Genomic DNA, 17,939 nt, shown 5'->3' with positions numbered 1-17,939 from the left:
ATTAATTATGAGCTTGTGGGAGAACCCGTCTCTTGGGGGCACACTTCTAAAACTCCAACTCTTTTTCACTCTTATGTTTTAATTGAGTGCCAGATCACTTGAGTGATCTGGAGGGTTGGGGAAGGCTGCTGAGAATCTTCAGATCTGTTTTCTGTGGCCACTTGAGAAAAGGATCAGGGCTGGTAGTTGTGTTTTCAGGGATCATTTTTAGAGAAGAGAGTTTTAACAGGGAAATGTGGCCAGAAGGTGTGGCACACAAACTCTTAATTATAGGAACATGAATTTTTCAACATGTGGAGCCAAAACAAATCCTTCCTTTCAGTAAGAAAGTGCAAAGAGCAGTAGAAGGAGAACTTGATTTAGCGTTCCAGTTTGGCATTTAGGGAAAGCAGTTGCCTGTTGGGAGGAAGATTTTCAGAAGTGGAAGTATAGAATTCTGATTTTTTTATTTTCTGTTTCAAACCCTTTCTTTCTCCTGCTGGGAGATTTTCTGTGCCCAGGTCACTAACTGGGTGTGACTGACTTTCAGGGGCAAAAAGTTAACTCCATCAACTGATTCAGAACCCTCACTTTTCAGTGCTTAAGGCTCTGGAGAAGAAAAAAAATGTATGGGTGAGATTCCTGAGTCAAGTTCCTTTTTCTTTCACCTCTGTTCCTCAGCAGTGAGGATCCTTCTGTTACCAGATCAGGAGGAAACGGGCAGACGTGGACTCTATTGTGAGTCAAGGCTGCATCCCAGGTGCCTGAATGAAAGGGCATTTCCAGATGAGGAAAGAAAGAAGGCACAACATTGCATCTAAGAAACCCAAGTCGGGAAGTGTGAAGTTACAGGACTTTATAAATGGAATTCTCCATCTTTCTAGCCAGATGACAGGTTTCAGGGCTGGAAAGAAGTGTTTTGTTTTGCTGTTGTTTATAAAACACCCGGGTCTGTATTGTTCTTAGTTCCTAAAAGAATGAAATAGTACAGGGTGGATAAAAGCAGGCTCTTTGCAAAGGGAAGGTGTGCTCTACTGGAAAGGCCAGACCATTTTAATTTTGGTTTGTGTTTTGGGTTAGGAAACAGAAATTGCCTAATGGCTCTGAAATAATGGTGAACAAGTTTTTTCTATTTATATTCTATAGGAAGTACGTAAAACATACTGTATTTTCCAGGGTACTTTTTCAGTAGGATGGAGAAGGAGATGATGTGGAATTCCTGTGGGCTGATGTGGGCTCTCTGGAGCCTGTGGCTGATGAGGTGTTCAGACTGCAGTCCCTCATAGCCAGTCAAGTAAGGAGCATCTTTATGATGTTACCCTGATGTACCAAATTCAGATTTATGCTTTCTTTCCAAAAAACCAGCCCTGGCTTAGGGACTTGATTATGCCGAAGCTTTAAATTTTATTCACAGTTTGAGTAATAACAGTCATTTTACATGCTTAGATTTAACCAGTATTTCTCCATCTTGGTCCATGTTTATGAGGTAGATGTGGTGTAGTAAAACACGGTACTTTTAAAGGATAAAATTTGAAAGACCTATGTGTTGTTGAGAGAGGTAGAATCAGGTTTTGGTTAAATTCTCTTTGACCAGTAGCTCTCATAGTTCTAGTAGCTGCTTTAAAACAATAGGATAATCTGGCCTTTGTGGACAAATGTTGACTTGAGATCCAGGCACAATATAGTTCCAGATCAGTAGTGCCTAATTTCAAGGGCATCGTAAACATTTTTTGGAAACAAGTTCGGTGAGAGTTCATTAACTCTGTTCTGGTTATGGAGTCTTTGTCACTCTTTGTACCAACATGAGATAAATCAGAACAAGGTCATTTTTCCCCTCAGTTATTGACTAGCTGACTTGTTTTTAAGACCTGTCTTTCATATTCATGAAATATTTGTATTTTTGTACTTAATTTAGAGTATGTTGGTAATTTGTTACATTAAAATTACCTTTTTGAGTTTTTCGTCTCCCATTTTTAAAAGTACCTATATCCCAAATAGCACGTTTTTTAAACTGTTAATGGAAAGAAGACCTCATTCATCATTCTGTCTTTTCAAAGATATTATTACATGTTTCTGACCTGGTTTTGAATTACGTTTTCAAAACAATGAATGGATGAGGGAATGAGTGAATGTATATCCATTCACATTTGGGTCTGTGTATTGATTCTTTATTAAAGAAACACTGCTTCAAGGTGAAAACATAGGCAAGAGATATTGCACAATGGTGATTTCTTATTCCCAGAGTTTTCCCTAAAAAGTCGTATTAGTTCTGAAATTAAGGGGAGAAAAATCACAGTTGAGCAGCCAATTGTGAAATTTTTCAGGGAGCCGTGATTACGATTATGTTTTAACCATGGTTGAACAGATGAATTTAAGTATGAAATTCAAAGCTGTTAAGGTTAGCGACGCTGGGTGTTGTTTGGGGATAAGGGGAACAAAGTGTCTGTCTTCTGGCCGGCATTTCCTTTCAACTAAAGGTTAATAATTTCACAATTAAATCTGTTGTCAAACTGTCCCAAAATTGACACCATCCAAAAACTGCTCTGGGCTTGTGCAGTTCCTTGAGTCTGTATTATGTCATTTGTTTCTCAAAGTCATCGCAGTGCATGTCAGAACCCTTTTCCCAGTTAAAAAGCCTACAGCTTTTGTCACATGTATCACCACCACAAAGACTGATGCTTTATTAAATGGAGCTAGTGGCTTAAAAAAGCTAAATTGAACTAACCCACCCTACAAAATACAAAAACTCTTGTATTTCTTTTACACTCTTTATTTTAAATATAGTAATTATTCATGCCAGGTTGGCATTAGTTGATAATGTTTCAAAAAGCCAAGTAGTGAGGGTTTCTTTTACTTAAATATTTTTTTCCACTTTGAAGGATCTAAAACACCCAACAACTGGATTTTAGATTAAAAAATGGGCCCTTGCCAGAGTTTTAAGTTTGCACACTTCTTAGGCAGTTTTAGGGGTGGAGGTAGGTCTGAGTGAAACGTGTACCAGTCTGTACTCGTTAAAGAGCTTCTATTTCTGAAATGTGGGTTTGGACTCTTAGTGGCCCAGGTGGGTGTGTTGTCAGTTTGTGACTGAACTTTGGTTATGTGTCTCCCTAGAACTTGGTGTGACTCACATTTTGACTGGCCCACATGCACATCCTTGTTTTTGTTGGCAAACGTAGTGAATGCAGAATAGAAAGATCATTTGGTGGTTTCTGTACAGTGGTGCACCTAAAGATGTCCATGACTGAGGGAATTTTACAAACTCGAATTGCATTGAATATCCATCATTCTGGCAAAGGCTCATGTCTCAAATACGGATCGTGGAGGAAGAAGAGCAAGTATTATAATGTTTGGGGTTGGCTGTAGATTTTATGGACACCCTCTGAACTCCAGAGTAAGGCTAATATTTTCACCTCTCCTTTAATTTAGGGAAATCAAGCATTTGACATAAAAACAGATGCAAGTTCAAGGTGTCAGATGTGCTGATTCTTAGTGTGTGTGTGTTAACAAGGGCAAACTTAATTTTACCTGGTGAGAGAGAGAGTAAAGATGCCATTTTCAGTGGCAGGTCCCTCCCCATTCATAAATAAGTGGCCAAATTCTTTAGGCAAGCAAGGTAATTCTTGGGAAGAATTAGGTAGGCCCATTGGGAAGTGTATTAATTCTTCCATGCTATAAATGTAATACTCTATCATATCACTAAATATGCCTAAGTTATCTTGTATTTCTGTGCCTAGGATCTAGCTCACAGAAGTCCTTTTTTTCTGGCTCTTTGTCATTCTTCTCTCCATCTATAGTACTTTGCACAAATGTCATCTCACCACCGCGGAGTTTTATGAGGAAAGTTTATCGAATTTATTTGGAAGAAAGTGAAAACAAGACTAAAACTCTATTGCCTACTTTCTTAATATAATAACTTGATAGTGTGGCTGCAGTTGCATAAATAATGTCCCTTCAACTATCATCTTTTTCTAAAGATGCTGCTTCTCCTAACAACACATAGTAAAGAATTTTATTTTCTTTGAACACACTCTACTTTTTCTTATGAATGATAGAAGAGTCACATGAGCCTGTAGGTTCTCATCTAAATTAACTCTGGGAAGTGAGTGAGTGGGAGGAAGGGAAACAGTGACAACTCAGAGGAAACACTGTGGTTGAACCTGTGAGTCTGCCAGGACGATTTGTGTGAAGTCACCTGGGTCTCAGTGTTTTTCCTCTGGATCAGCTGCTTAGATGCTTTTGTAAAACTTTCGCATTCTTTGGGCCTCCACCCCCTCAGTGTGTGACTTTGCACAACCAAGAAGGCTTTGAAACACAGATTTGAGCTTCTTTTATTGCTTTTCTCTCCCCAGGGTACCTTGATTCTCTAGGATGACTTGCACTCTCCGTCACCCTGTGGGGCAGACACAGCTAGATGCCCAGCCAACCAATATCCATCCCGCCCCCTTCTTCCCTACAGCTGAACGCATTTTGTTTAATTCACCACCATGGCCAGTTAAAAATAAATAAATAAATAAATAAATAAATAAATAAATAAATAAATAAATAAATAAAAGCTTGGTTTCCCAGAATCCCTTGCAGCTAGGGGGGTGTCTAAGTGACTTAGTCCTGGCCAATGAGATATAAGTCGCTGGGGGGGGCTCCCCCACAAAGCTCTTTAAGGGGACGGTCTCTGTGAGCTGGCTTGTGAGGTGTTTTGCTCTGTGTACTTCTCCTGTCTTTCTAAGACACGGATGCTGTTTTCTAAGTGGAGACGCCATCTTGTTACCAAAGACAAGAAGCTCCAGTGGTAAGCAGGTTGGGAAGCTGATGGCATTCTGGAACTGCTGTACCAGTCCTCTGCCCATCTCTTGACTTTTTGTGAGGAAAAAAATCTCTGTTTGGTTACCACAGAGATTGGGTCAGTTTCTTGCAGCCAAATGTGGTCTTGAGTTTCAATTTTAAAAAAGTCGTAGTTCATCTTTTCTCTAAGAATTAAAAGGCAGCATGCTCTATGACAGGAAAAGAGGTTGGACTTTGGAGCCCTACAGACCCTCAACTTGAATCCTGGCTTTGCTATTTATTACAGTCTAATATTGGCAAGTAATTTAACTTCTCATGGTCTCAGTTTTCCCATCTGTGAAATGCTGGTACTGATATTTCTTTCAGGATTTTTGTCAGTATTAGAAATAATTAATAGAAATAATAGTGGTGCGTTGGCACATAGATTTTCAACAAATGGTGGCAAGTATTACTGAAGGAGAATGTAGTGGGGAGACTGAAGAGGTGGAGGTAAGTAGTTCAACTTCCAGTAGGTGCACAGTAAACAAGGATTGAAGGGCTGGATGGTAGATTAGCTTTACAGCTACAACCACTTACCTCCATCTACTCGCCATTCATTTCAGTGCCCATCTCTTATCCTCAGTCCCAGCTGCCTAAACCAGAATACTTGGAGCTCTTCTGTTCTTTAACTTTGGTTGAAAAGGCAAAGGATGTCCTTATGAAAATTTTATTAGCTATGGCGTAGGAGTGAAGGGAGTGGGCTCCAGAGTCAGACAAATGTAAATTAGAATCCCTTGTCCTTACTAGCTGTGTGATTTCATCTTCTGCGAAATGGGAATAATTGGGTGGTTATGAGGATTAAGTATGATAATATATGCGAAGCACTAACAACTGTTTTTCTGGCACAATGAGCACTGGGTTGATGACAGATATTGTTATTATTTCATTGAACATTTGTTTGTTAAGCAATTCTTAGCATTGGTACAAGGTCCTCTTGGAGATATAAGGACAAACAAAACGTGGTCTTTACCCTTAAGAAGATTCATATACAGGAGATGGGGGCAGAAAAGGAATGACCTTTCTTATACATAACCATAATAAAAAACAGATTTAGAATACTATTTAGATGTTAAAAAGTTGAAAAAAATATACTGACTTATAAAGATGTCTATGATATATATTTTAAGGAAAAAACCAAGCACACATGTATAGTTCATATTTGTCAATGTGTGAAAAATTGCTAAATGGGGTAATTTGTAGGGCATGGGATTAGGACAGTAGGGAAGATGAAGGGGGCTTTAATTTTGTTTTTACAGCATATTATGTCTTTTTACAACACTCATGCATTACTCTTGAAATATAAAATGTATTAAAGTTTAAAAAATCAATTTGTTGGGCCTTTTGGAGGTAGGTGGGGCAAGATCACTTGAGCAAAGGATTGGGTTTAGTGGGGTCCCACTAGAGGAGGTGGGATTTGAATGGACCTTGAAGGATGATTACGAGTTTTTGAGGAGGCAGTGGGGGGAGATGAGCACACTTGGGTTTGGAGCAAAATGTAGAATATAGTGAGATTAGTTTTAGAGCAAGATAAGCAACGAAAATCAATATTGTTAAGAGAAGATATAGAGAAGCCAGATCTTAGAGGGTTTTGAAGAGTATGATAAGATTATGCTTTAAAATGAGATTTTTTTTGGGGTGTAAGGTGGGGAGGGATAGGAGGACTATTATTTCATAAAGATGACTCTGGAAGTAGTATGTTGGGTATTAGTAGGCGTATATGTGGTGAGGGGAGAGGGAAGGAACACCCCTAATCAAGAAAGGCACATAAGTAAAAATTGAATTTTGATGGAAAATTTGATGAACATCTGGAGTTTGAGATTCCGTGATGACACACAATAACCTACCTTCATTTTCTCATCGTGTAAATGGGCAAAATAATAGTACCTGTCTCATTAGGTTTTTAGGAGTATAATAATAGCTAATGCTTACATAGTACTTGATATGTATAGTGCACTGTTCTAAGCACCTTACATATTTAACTTAGATTTAATCCCTACATCAGCCCTAAGAAAAGCTACTGCTATTACTCGTATATTACAGGTGAGGAATCTGAGGCACAGAGAGGCTAAGTGAATTTCCCCAGGTCACACAGATTGTGTGTGTTGGACTCAGGATTTAAATACAAGTGGGTACCTCAACCACTGCATATTACTGCCTCTGGCTTAGTTCTGTACTTGGCATGTTAAGAGCTATTAAGAACTCTTTGTTGATTTTATCCACATGAAGATGTTAAGCAAGAATTTGAAATTAAGGTTTGGTGTTTAGGCAAAACCCTAAATTGATGGACCGTCTCCACAGGGCTGTTACAGAAAGAGTGAGAGCAGATGAACAGAGTAGGTGAACAAAGAAGAGGATGTAGGATAAAAAGAGAAGCAAGTACACAGCCTTAAGGGAACCCTTGATGTTTAGACATGATCGGGCCAAAGAAAAGTTATTCAAAGAGATAGAGCAGAGAAGTAGAGGATGGTGGCGGCAAGGGGAAGAAGTACACTCAACCCAAGTGGACTGTCCACGCCATCCAGTGCAGCTGATGTTAAACAAGGATGAGTCTGAGAAGCTGCCCCTCGTCCAGCCACCAGGTCATTTGTGAACTGGGAGGGAGCAGTTTCAGTAGCACACTAGAGATGGAATCCAGAGTGCAAAAAATTGAGGAATGCATGGGAGGTGATGAACTGCATGTGTCCCAGTCAGCCTAGCCTTTCAAGGAATTGAGCGAGACATGCTGCGGTAGCTTGGGTTTGAGGAATGTACAGGTAGAGAGGATGATACAAAAGATGCAAATGAGAGGAGGGAATGAGTGCAGAGTCTGGGGGAGAAGGACAGGGATAGATAAAAAAAATCAGGTGGAGAGTGGCAGGTTAGCCTTGAAATCCGTAAGAACGCTTCTTCAGATGGATAGAAGGAAGGAAGGGGGAAATGGAAAAAAATTGAAGATTGAAGAGATACGAGTTGACTAAATTCACCGCAGGCAGTCTGCATAATTTTTAGTCTAGTAGGAGGCAGTGAAAGGAAATTCATAGACAAGTAACTCAGGCTCCTGAGAGGCTGGCTAGTGGGATTATTGGTACAGAGGAAAAATTTGAAAGAATGACAGAAGTCTCTCAACTAAACAGTACAAGCTGACACATTTGCCAGGATGTGTCTCCAGGCAGGAAATTAATTTGTTGAAGTGGAAAGCAGTAGTATAAAAAAGAAGAGGAGAATGAAATGAGACAAAGGAAAACTTGACTGTCTTTGAAGGAGGAATTTTTAGACAACCAGACTTAATGGTTCACAGAACAGTTTCCCAGGGGAAACCTGAGCCCTCTGAGTGGTGAGAAACAGCCTGGTTCTGGAACCACAGCCTGGGTTTGGTTAAAACCAAGCCATCAAAGCAGCAGGAAATACACTGCATTGCATGCTGTTCCTGATAAGGTCTTCTTTAGTCTTCAGTTTAATTATTTCAGAAAGACCTTTAGTTGGAAAGACGTCAAGTTGCGGTGTTTCCGAGGATTTGTTGTTGTAATGACATGAGGAGGATGGAAGAAAAGGACCGAAGCAATCTAATGGTTAAGAGTGTGATACTAAAAATCAGCACCACTCCCATCAACCCATAGTGGGTCTTTTGGGGGTTGCTTTGAAAGATGTCAGTAAAAACTTACCCAAGTGTGTGTCACATATTTAGATAGGCATAATGTTCTTGAGTGCAGTGGTTCTCAATGGAGCCAGCTACATATTTGTGGAGCCCAGTGTAAAATGAAATGTGTAGTCCCTTGTTCGAAAAGCAGGAAAAAGTGCTATTAAAGGTACTACCATAAAAAGCTTTTCCTTTTCTTCTACAGTCTCTCTCATGATTCATCATGGTGTTTATTTGCTATTTAATGTCTTTTGAAGTGAAGAATAATTAAAAATTAAAATTATTAACGTGGATTTTATTGTTCATCTTTATATTGTGCAATGCCAATGTTAAATGCAAATATAAAATCATGTAACATGTATGCAGAATTACTGAAATCACACACGTTGTATTTTGTAAATGCATATGCATAGTGTTCTTACCGGAACAGAGGAAACACTGCACAAAGCTAACTCATGACTTATTTCACTTCTTGATTTGCACATGTTCTGTTAATCTTTGGCTTACAGAAGGAAGGACTGGTATAGGGAAGGACTGAAAGGAAAAAGAACTATGGGTTGCTCTACCTTTCCTTTTCCTTCTGTGCCATCGTTTTCAGCGTAGGTGGTTGGCTAATACAGGGAAGTAACGGGAGTAAGAGAGGATATGATAGGATTCCTTGGTTGTTTGTGTTTCTTAGAAAGACATTGCCTTGTTTCTGCACGCAAACCAAGTTCTGCTTCAAATGGAAAGCATGGCCTCTTGGAGCTCTCAGCACCCACCCACCTGCTTACTCAGTTGTATTTGTAACACGTTTACCTTGAACTCGCTTTGAGTCTTGCTGAACTCCCATGCGTCATGAGTTCACCAAAATTCTGTGCTCATGGGGCACTGCAAACCTTATGTATGAGTGGGGTGGCAAGGAGTGGTGGCCACACATACTAAACAGATCTCCTCTGCTCACATGCACGCTCCATTGTCCCAATAGATCTCATTTACAAAACACAAGTTCAGAGTTCAAGTTATTAAGAATCTTAAGATGATAACAACAGAGCATTCAACCAAGCACAAGGCCTTTATGAGTGTGGAGTCTGTGTGACTATACAGGTCACAAGTCCGTGAAGATGGCCCTGGTTCTTGGAAGTCAAAGAGCTCACTTTTAAGCCTGAGTTTTCCTCTGGTCTTCAAGTCTCAGCTTCGTTATCCAAGTTTGCAATGGGTCAGGTTTGTGTCTGGTTTCCTAGGTACCCTCTCCTGGCCATCAGCACTGTCATTTTTGTCTTTCAAATATTTCTTGAATCCCTCTCCATTCCCTCTTCCCTTGCTTTGGTTCACATCCCCATCATCTCTGATACAGACCCTGCAGTTAATCTCTTCCCTATATTTTGCACCTCATCGCCAGACACATCTTCCAAATAAACCTTTGGTACGAGGCCACCCTGCCTGCTCCAGAGCTTTCTTTGACCTCCCGTGGGCTGTAGCTCACAGAGGGGTCCTCATCCTGGTGGTCCTGGGAGGGAGACTGCATGGAGACAGGTTTGGTTTGACCTACACAGTATTTTAAGAAATGTAAGCCAGTACTTACAGTTTGGGAGATTTCACCTATTGAAGTTCAGATTTAACGAAGAGGAGATCTGGCTACTCGGGGCTCTTGTTTCCTTGTGCTATGCTGGTGCCCTAGAGAACAGGGGGACCTGTGGACATGGGGAGGAAAACTGACTCTTTGTTCTGGCAAAACCTTCACTTTCACATATGTAAATTTAAAGCGTTTGTTTGCCTGTTCTCGGGGAATGCTCTGAAGCAATTGGAAGACTAATCTTTTAGTCTGAGAAATGAAGTTCTCCACCTTCGTAATGTACGTTGGGTGTATGCTTTGTAGTAGCCCTTGGTTGCTTTTTTAGGAGAAATATTTCTTAGGTCTCTCCTGGCCCGTGTCACCACTGTGTCACCTTGTGGCCTCATCTGATCTTGCCCTCCTCCGAGCTTCTCTTCCCTGTCCCCTGTGCTCAGTCCCAGGCTCTGCACCCTGGGTGCCTTAAGTCCACTCAACTTTTCCGCTTTGTCTGTTGCTCTTTGCTGACCCCTCCTCTCTTCTCCAGGCCCACGTAAAGCAGGTCACCGGGAAACCTCTGCTGAGAGCCTCAGTCAGAGCTCAGCCCGTGAACTCTGCTGGAAGCAGGTAATTGAATCTTTGAATTTTAAAATGTTCAGGTACCAAGTGGATGGTGAGTTCAGGTTTTCGAAGGTTCCTTCCAGCCCAGTGATTTTGAGATGCTATGATTCTTCCAATGCCTGTGCTTGTTTATTGCCACACATTTGGTATCTAGTTGTTTTTTGAAATTGGACTTAGTGTAGCATTATCTCCATTTTACCGATGAGGAAACAGAGTTTTCTCCAAAACTGACACTCCAAATGGCTTATCTCTGGTTATGTCTTATGTCTTCAGATAGATTGTATACTTGTTGAAGGCCGTGACTGTGCCTTTCTTGACAGCCCTGCTACCCCATAGGGCCTCAAATGTTTATGTGATGAGAGTAATGGTTCATTCGACCACTATGCATTGAGGGCTAGACCAGGCTCCATGGGATGCAAAGGAGACTCAAGTAGAAAGGATGGGTGTGTATCAGTTATACTATAAGATAGGCCTCCCACCTGCTCACAAATACAGTGTAGAGTTTTTGATCTGGCCTCTGGAGTTAGATGGGCCTACAACTGTGTCTCAGTTTCCTCATTTGTAAAATGGGGGCAATAATAATACATTTTTCTTTTTTTTTTCGCTGAGGAAGATTCACCCTGAGCTAACATCTGTTGCCAATCTTCCTTTTTTCTGTTTGAGGAAGATTAGCCCTGAGCTAACATCTGTGCCAGTCTTCCTCTGCTTTGCATGTGGGTTGCATGGCTGACGAGTGGGGTGGGTCCGCACCTGGGATCCGAACCCGCGAACCTGGGCCACTGCAGCAGAGCACTCTGAACTTAACCACCACGCCATGGGGCTGGCCCTGATAGTACATATTTTGTACCAGTGGTTTTCAATTGGGGTCATTTTGCCCTGGAGGAGTCATTTGGTAATATCAGAAAACATTTCTTGTGTCACAACTAGGGGTGGAAGGAGGACTAACATTTAGTAAGTAGAGTCCAGAGATGCTGCTAAACATCCTACAATGCAGGGGACAACCCTCCCCACCCCCATAGCAAAGAAGTGTCTGGCCCACAATGTCAATAGTGCCAAGGTTGAGAAACCCTGCCTTGTAGGGTTGTGAAGATGAAACAAGATAATGAATGCAAAGAGTTTGGTATAGTTAACTGTTGCTCCAAGAAAACCATCTCAAAGACTGTAAAATCAGCTTTTGAGAGGGTGAACTCCAAAAGGCTTAATGTCAGCAGCATCTGTGATTCTTGTGAGGAAAAGCCTCATGCTAAGGACTTCATGCTCTCCTGTTTAGAAGTGGCAGATCACTGGAAATCGTGTGTGGTACTCTGTGTACAAACATGAGCTGGCGTGGATATATCGGAGCTGTAAAAACAATTATTAATTTTTAGGGTGTTCCTGGTAAACTTCCTGCTTGCTTAACTAGTTTGTTCTGTGGAGATAAGTTTGGTGTGTGGCTTTAAATCCTCTGATAGAAAGTGTTTTGATAAGTGAATTTCCAAAATATGTTTTGATAAGTGGGACATGAAAAGTTTTTGTTTTCACATCCAGAAGCCTGATGTTTTTCTAGCCCTAGATTTAAAATAAAGCTGCTTTTCCCCTTGTTTACTGCCTTCCCTGCCTGCTGTACAGTGTTTTGGTATTTGTGGGAGTGGCTTGGAGAGCTGTTCGATTTCCAGCTGTTGTTGATTGTGGATTTGCAGTTGAAATTATTTAAATTTTTTGTAATTATATAAATAATACATGCACCTATGGAAGATTTTAGTAGAAAAAACATAAAGACACAGTTAAAAAAAAGTCATCAGTAATCCTACCACACAAAGGTACAACTACTGTTGGTGTGTTTCCTTCCATTTTTTTCCATTCGTGTTTTTTTCCATATTTGAAATATTCTGAGGATATGCTTTTGTGTCCCACTTTTTTTTACTTAATATTATTTTATTTGCATTTCCCCACACCACAAAAATATGTAAATATTATTACTTAGGACTGTAAATATTCCATATATGGGTATTTTGTGATTTATTTAATCCATTGCAGAGCATACAGCCTATTTTCAATTTTTGATGAGCATCTTTATGCAGTCAGGATTTTTCTGTATTTCACATCATTCCCGTCTTTATACTAGATGGCCAGAAGTAGAACCAAAGGGTGTGGACGTGTATGGATATCTTGATTGATACTCCTATCAGTTACCAAAAAGTTTCTATTAATTTTTGCTGCCATTAGCAGAGTGATATTCTCATTTTCCGAATACTTGATAATTTTCTAGGAGAAAAGGTATTTTGTTTTTATTTGATATTAATGAGGTCAAACATGTTTATATGACTATTGGCTGTATTTCCTGTTTAACAAATTGTTCATGTACTTTGCCCATTTTATCTATTGGGTATTAGTATTTTTCTCATTTGTCATAAAGTCTAGTTCATGTATTTCACTTATTAACCCTCTCTCATAGTTATTGCAAATATTTTCACCTAGTTTTTTTTTTCAAATTTGTAATTTGGTTTGTCTTTTAATTTTGTTTTTAATGATATAGAAGTGTAAAATTTTTATGTAGTCAAATATATTGATTTTCTTTTCCACCTGGGATCTTCAACCTTCCTTTGTCTATACTGAAATGAATCCTTTCTTTCTCTGGAAGTCACTAGACTGAGTCATCAGTGTTTAAAATTCTCTCTTGAAGTAGACCACTATAGAGTTTCCTAATGAGGGTAAATGGGCCTCAAGTGTTTAGTCTGCTGTGGGCACCCACTGTGTACCATGGAAAAACCTCCACGTGAGTGTGTGTGTGTGTGTGTGTGTGTGTGAGTGAGAGAGAGAGAGAGAGAGAGAGAGAGAGAGAGAAAGAGAGAGAAAGAATAGGGAAAGCTGATGAGAAAGGATGAGGCTCTTGTTGGGCCATGGCTCTTTGGGTTTTGTTTTTAATGTTCTTTCCCTCAGGGTGGAAGTGAGCTTACTGAAGGCAGAGGGCCTTCCATAGATTCCCAAGTGGCTAAGCAACTGGGGCCAGTAGTTTGCTGAGCAGACTGTGGCTATGTCTGGCACAGAGTTGGCCCACAACAATTTTTCAGTTTGTTTAGTACATGAGAAGGTAGACTGAACAAAGATTGTGGCGAAGTCCCATCCGCTCTTCATCCCTTAAGTCGCGTTCTCTTGGGCTCTAGGCTCTGTGTTGCTCAGCCTTGTACCTCCCTGCTCTGTGGGTGGACTCCTGGGAGCCCACAGCCCTGTTATATCACCAGCTGCATTAGCTGAAGCTTGAAGAGGGAGGTACCGATAACAACTAGTGCTTACCTGTTTTGCAAAGCCCTTTCGCTGGGGCTTTTTATATGCTTCTCACCTCAACCTTATGAGGTTAAATACTATTTTTATCTCCATTAGTTTGGAGGAAACCACCACTCAATAGAAGTGTAATTGAAATCTAGAGCTTCTGACTCCAGAGCTGATCCTCTCTATTTATGAAACAAGTCCATCATCGTAATTTCTGGTTGTAATTTCTTGGTGGTGCTATTCGGTGAGGGTGGCAGCAACTGTTTTAGGTTTTGGAGTCAGACATACCTTGGATGGAATCCCAACATAGTCATGTCTTAGAATTGTGACTTTGTTACTTACTCAGCCTGAGCCTCAGTTTTCTCATCTGTAAAATGGAAACAACAATGTCTACCTTGTAGGAATATTAGAAAGATTAAATTGAAGTAATATATGCGAGATGCCTAGCACAGCATCTGGCTTATTTGTTGTGGGAGCTCAGTAACGATTGTTTCCTAGTCTCATTGCTAAAAATGTTGCAGTTCTTTTTTGTTTAAAATTTTCAGAATAATTGGTAAACCTGCTCAGACTTGTGAAATTTTAGTAAATATTATTTATATTTAAGTACAAGAAACATTTCTTTATCTAACCTACTTATTTTCCTGTTCAGTAGATTTTCTTTTCTCTTGTGGATGTCACTTGCTTTTCTGAAATCCTTCTGTTTGGAGAATTTCATGATGAATCCCCAGCTTAGGACTGTACTCACAGCCAAAATAAAACCTGTTTTGTCTACATGTTTATGTAAAAAGCACAGACAGCTCTCTGGAAGGGCAATAACCCAGTCATTCATTTACAGATAGTTGAGATTTTTGGCATCATCTATGGAATTGTTACTTGTCCATGTATCATAAAATTTCAGGTAACAGAGCAGTCTTTAAGGAAAAAAAAAGGTGTAGAAAAGCATGAGAAAAGACTAAGTTCCTAATAACTTGGGAGAAAGTTAAGTAAATCTTCATTTTCCATACCATATGTAAGTTCGGTTAGGTTGGATTGTTTTTATGCTAGACTTTGTTAACCACATGAAGAGAACACCACTAATATTATTAAACTATTTCTGCCTAAAGAATTTCAACGTGAAGGTCATCTGGCCAACTTCTAGTATATGTTTACTCAAACTTTTCTATTTTAATAAATTGAGCCAAGTAATTGTAAATGTTATCTTAGACTTATATTATAGTCCAATGCAGTCTTTTTTCTGTGGAGTTAAAGATAACACCCTTTGGGAATCTTCTTTAAAACACGTCTTGGACCTTATTTTTTTGTCCCTGAAGCCAGGGTTGCATTTTCAACAATACATCGTCTTAGTACTGGAATATGGGAAAGGTTAAGGTGGATGGGGCTTTATTGGGTTAATAACTAACCTTCTCATTCCTCTTCTGGGAACTTTAGATCTCTTGCCCTGTGGTTTTTCCTTTCCCTTCCTCCACCGACCCTTGAGTAGGAATGGAGAGCCAAGGATGGGAAAGCCTTTTTTTAATTTATATAAATTCATAACTTAGAGTTGTGTTTTTATATAATTCATGCCATATGTATATGCTTTACATAAAACATGGATACAGTTAAGTGTCAGTGATTAAGTGAAATTTACATGATTTATAAGTTCCCTCCTCTGTTTAGAGTTCAAGGATCAAAGTGAGTGAACTGTTGGCCAAATCTCGTGACTGTTGCAAACAGTGTAGGAGGTTGTAAAACGCCACATCCAATTTTAATGGTCAGTAGGCAACTATTTTCCTAAAATTCCAGGCCTATTGTTTGATTTCTTAAGTTGCAGCCAAAGTGGACGTTTGGGGGCAGAGGTGGTAGTGGTGATAATGGTGAAGAGAGTAGATTAAGTCTGGAAGAATAAAACTGGTGCTGGCTTGACTATTGATTTACAGGATACAAAGGACTAAAGTCTATGCTTTGTGATCCTGAAATAACAATCCAGTTGGGCAGCCCTATGCCAATCACTCCAGCCAAATCATTTTGGCACCAGCCCTTAGAAACAAAGCCTGAGAACCCAGCAAGTTGTACCAGGCGTTTCTTGTTGCTGGCTAGCTGGCTTCTGGAGTAAATAAAGTCACTAGCTCTCCTTAGCACGCCCACAAGCTGTAATGCATCCACCTGTGGCAGAAAGAAGCCTGCTTCTGTTCCTGAAAACATGAAAATCCCCATCTGATTTCTTTAGTCAGGGCATTTTTGCACTGCAGAAACAGAATGCTAAATTGTCAAGAGTAAAATCCACCAAGTGCCTCAACTAACAGTAGCAAAATCTATTGACCAGGGTGGAAGGCTTTCCTAAGAACAATGACTGTGTCTAAGAAATCGGTGAGCTGTTTAAAGCTTTTTCTTCTTTTTTCCTCTTCTTGTGTATATGACTGACATGAACCAGGTTAGTTGGAGACTTTGAACACTGGTAGTCATATAACTTGATCCCCTTAGCCTCTGGTCAGCCGTACTTCTGAAGTCATGGTCTGTATCAACAGAGGGTCTGGGTTGTTTCGAGTCATTGAAAGAGAGAGAGACCTTTGATGGTGGTTTGTGCCTCTGTTCAGGACCACCTGCCATCGATAGTCCTTGCTCCTGTGAAATATAGATCTGTAGTATGACAGTGGGAGCCAGAAAGGCAGAAGGAGGGAGACAAAGTTTTGGGGCTTTGCACACAAGCCTGGAAAAGTATATAGAAACATTGCAAATTGGCAGAATTTTATAGGAAAGAACCTGGAACCAAGAATCTGGCAATCTGACCCCAACATTGATCAGCTATGTGATCCTGGGCAAGTCACTTAAGCAGTCATAAAACTGAGATAATAATACCAGCCCAGCCCTCACAGGGAGCTGTGAGGGTCAAATGAGACAATGTGTAAAAAGCTATAAAACATTAAGCAGTAGTATGATTTTAAGTTGAGTTTTTCATATGGAATACATTATCTACATTTTTAATATTCTGAACCCAAACCTCTGGTAATAAGTTATAGACACTGTGCACATACCTGATTTTCCTCTGACTTCCACTCCTGTGACATCCCTAACTCCATCCTGGGGCTCTAAAGTGGTTTAGAGCCTGGATGACTACCAGGTAGTTCCTTGAGGTTTTCTGGAAGATGGTGCTGCCTCCTGGGCAACTTGGGGGCAGTAACTCTTGATTCCTGCTCAGGCCTGTGTGCCGTCTGCTTTCTCGGGGATGCAGTAAATACTACAAATCAACAATCTGTCAGTTCCAGGAATTATTCCCTGTTATTAAAAGTTTGGAATGTTGGGAATGAAGTGTTCAAGACTCATTTGCATACTTATTTGTAGAACTGTTCTTTCCAAGTAGCTTTAGAATGAAGATTTCCTAGGATTTGAGGTTATGAAGCAAGTATGTCTTATGTGGGGAGGGGCATATCAAAATAGTTAAGGTTGAAAACCCCAGATCTGCTATCCCGTGCTCTGGTGTCAGTTTTCAATGCCACATGATGTCATGATGTGCAAATCGCTAGCCTGGCGATGTCTCACCTCCCTTACTTGTGAACCTATGATACTCCTGGGCATTATTTAACTCCTGTACCTGTCGGCTGCTTTGGATTGGCGTGTAGAAAGTGATCTGAGCTGATTATCAAAAATTTGTAATTTTTAAGCTGAATCACAAGTATTTTTCAAAGACTTTTTCCAACTTTCATAGGGCCTCTGATAGGACACGTCCCTCTAGGGCCTTTAACTTCCTCAGTACAATTTAAAAAATAACTTTCTACACTTAGAAAACTGCCTGCCTTTGATTGGGTTCACTGGAAACATACTGAGACCAGGAGTTGGGTGCTGAAGGATTTTAGGGTCAAGGAAAAGGCAGCGGCAGTGTTGGGTGGAGGAGAAGCTGACTGGCAATGAGGTTGCAACTGAGGCCCAAGCTGCCCTTATGGGGATTCTGGAGCTGGGATGGCCCTTTGGAGTTGTTTCCGGTTGAGGCTAGAGGCTAGACCTTTGTATCCCTGAATCAACCAGTTGTTGGCGGCTGGCCACCCCTTCTGGGGCATAACTTTGGGTGAAGCAGTGTCCTGCAACTGAGGACCTTCCCTGTGAGCCATCAACAGCTAGAGATGGGTACACTGGCCCTAAAAATGGGGTCTG

At 40.4% G+C, this 17,939-nt stretch overlaps 1 protein-coding gene across 6 annotated transcripts in view; it reads left to right on the top strand.

Annotated features, from left to right (window-relative positions):
• The window catches only part of PPFIBP1 (PPFIA binding protein 1), a 166,987-nt gene that overhangs the window by 770 nt on the left and 148,278 nt on the right, over nucleotides 1–17,939 (top strand). The gene's annotated exons all lie outside the window — the stretch shown is intronic.

This window comes from Diceros bicornis, chromosome 17, assembly GCF_020826845.1.
Source record: "Diceros bicornis minor isolate mBicDic1 chromosome 17, mDicBic1.mat.cur, whole genome shotgun sequence".
Taxonomy (NCBI): Eukaryota; Metazoa; Chordata; class Mammalia; order Perissodactyla; family Rhinocerotidae; genus Diceros; species Diceros bicornis.
Note: the sequence above shows the minus strand (reverse complement) of the source record. Positions and strands in the feature narration are given on the sequence as shown.